The sequence below is a fragment of the Penaeus monodon genome, chromosome 7 (assembly GCF_015228065.2).
Source record: "Penaeus monodon isolate SGIC_2016 chromosome 7, NSTDA_Pmon_1, whole genome shotgun sequence".
Taxonomy (NCBI): Eukaryota; Metazoa; Arthropoda; class Malacostraca; order Decapoda; family Penaeidae; genus Penaeus; species Penaeus monodon.
Window position 1 is genome coordinate 45,205,781 of NC_051392.1, and position 2,500 is coordinate 45,208,280.

The 2,500-nt window shown below is 28.3% G+C and overlaps 1 protein-coding gene across 1 annotated transcript in view; it reads left to right on the forward strand.

Moving 5' to 3' along the window:
• Window positions 1–1,967, forward strand: part of LOC119575379 (nuclear pore membrane glycoprotein 210-like) — a 20,776-nt gene extending 18,809 nt beyond the window's left edge. The window contains exon 24 of the mRNA XM_037922951.1: window positions 1–1,967. This exon is cut by the window's left edge and continues 401 nt beyond it. The gene's annotated coding sequence lies outside the window, so the exon portion shown is untranslated.
• Window positions 1,968–2,500: the final 533 nt, after the last annotated feature.

A 2,500-nucleotide genomic window follows, 5' to 3' on the forward strand; every position in this document is an offset into this window, starting at 1 on the left:
CAATAGAGTATAGAGAAGTAATTTCCTTAAATAAACAGTTTACTGTATAAAGCTTAAGGTTTATTGTGTATGTGTATTTGCTATTTTTTTAATGTGTACAGTTGCTGCAGTGATTGCAAATTCAGAAGTCAAAAAGATGTAAAACAGATGATGCATTTGCAGTTTTATATTATGATATGAGATTTTGTCTGCATATTGTCATGGTAATGTTATCTGTTTTATTGAATAGATTATCCATTGTCATTTAACTTGATGTCAAAACGTACTTCCAGTCTCTGTAAGGTGAAGAAATTTGTGTTCATTTAGAACAAGATATAAGAAAAAGGGCTTTGCAAAGAAGACCAGGTATGGTAAATGGTTTAGTACATACAGCCATGTCCACTGTGATTTAAGTTTCATAATTGTGTTTATACATGGATGGCTCCACAAGTACTTAGTCACCAAAGAGTTGATTTCCAGTCATGCTTATCTCACCTGTTTTCCCTTTTATTTGAATTTTGGAAAGATGATTTTTATTTTCTGTTGTTGTTAGTATTTAATAATCGTAACATTGATGATGATAAACACAGTATCATTATTGGAATAAACATTTTATCCAAAAATTCAAAGAATGGGGAAATCAGGTGAAGTCATGTCAGGCCTACTAATTGACTCCTTAGTTGCTGAGCAGTTGTAGAGCCATGTGTGTTCAACAAAATACAGTGAACAGTACTTGTACCCCCATACAAAGGGTTAGATTAATGATACAGAAAGGCTAAGATTTACAACTGTGATACTTGATAAACCTTGTGTTCCATGCACAGTAGTAAATTAAAATTGTATGTATGCACTTTGAGGTGCAGTTACATTAATAAATAGTAAAACTGGCTTTGCAAGTTTAGTACCAGTGTTGCAGCAGCTTGTTGATATGTGTTCACTGTGAAAATCCATAATATTACAGTGTAGTCATTCTTTGTTTCCTGTTTGTTTTTCCCATTTTTACCCTACTTATCTGCTCTACCTCTCCCCCCAATAGCCATTCCTCTCTTTACTCTTTTCACTCTTTGTAATGGAAATATGACTTATTTGCAGCTCAATTGCTCAGAGTTCTTGATCATCACCATCTTATGGAAGTGGCTGGTGGTTGAGGGATATTTAGCATTTTTTGTACTGTAATGTCCTAGAATACATATTCATATTCATGATCTCACAAGATGAAGTGTTTAGCTGTAATAGAGTATCCTATGAGACAGTATTTTTCAGTCTAAGGTATGCAAAAAAAAAGTATGTTACTATTAAGTAAAGATTTCTAATCAGAAAAGCATCCATCAAAGTTAATTGCTAGGTAAACAAAGTAAAACAAAAATAACAAAGAATGGCAATGTCATGTTCTTGGCTGATTTTTCTCCTTTGTGTTTTAATAATACCAGTACAATAGGTAGTGAGAGATAGACAATTAGATAAGTGATTAGAATGTTGTGTATGTAGTGAAATTTTACAGTTAATTCCAGTCAGTAAAACTAAGCACTGCCAAATGTGATAGATCTTAATTTAGTATATACCATGTGTGGTGATTAGTTGATCAGTAGGAATATTTTGAAAACATGTTATATGTAAACTTTTTTATATGATATAAACAAATTATGTCAAGGTTTTCTTTGTAGTGTCTTGTTTTTTCTGCTTTTATTAAAGAAAGATAAAGACATGACAGGATTATACTCTAATTATATAGCATTTTGTGCCTTATGCATTAAAACTTTTTCTTAAAAGTTACAAAGAGCAATGCATCTCCAGACTGTAAATACTCTTCCACTTGTATTTATTTTATATGTATTGATGTTCCAATATGTCTTTTTGTGTTTAATTTAAGAATGTTTCATATTCTCAAGGTGTAAAAATGCGAAGCAGAGTTTTTGAGGAACAAAATGGTTGTAAAAAAAAATTATACTAATGTCTCTTCCATGTTACAATTCATATTTATCCATTGATTTTTTTTTTTTTTTTTATTGTTTTTGTTGGTATTATAATTATTATTTTATCTTATATTATTATTTTTATTATTTTTGTTGTTATGATTATGATAGGGATGCCTGTTATTATAATTATTATCAATATTTTGATTATTATCATTATTATTATTATCAATATTTTCATTATCATCAGTAAAAAAAATTATAGTTATAATAATTATTATTATGAGTTGCTAATTATCAATTATTAAGTACTTTTATTTCATTGCATGTTTTTGGCTTTTATTTTTTTTTATAAGAAGTGTTTAAAAAAAAAATCTAAATGTAGGATGAAAGTAATACATATTTTTTCCCTAATATAAGTATTTTGATGCATATTTTTATGAATTTGTAAACTATATGGAAATGTACAAATCAGCCATTTATGTACATAATAATTTCCACATGGAAATCAAGAGTATTCATTCATATTTGTAATGTTAAAAAGATTTTTTTTTTTTTCTTGGTATGATAATCTGTATAGATAAATTACATAATTGATTAGACAAATA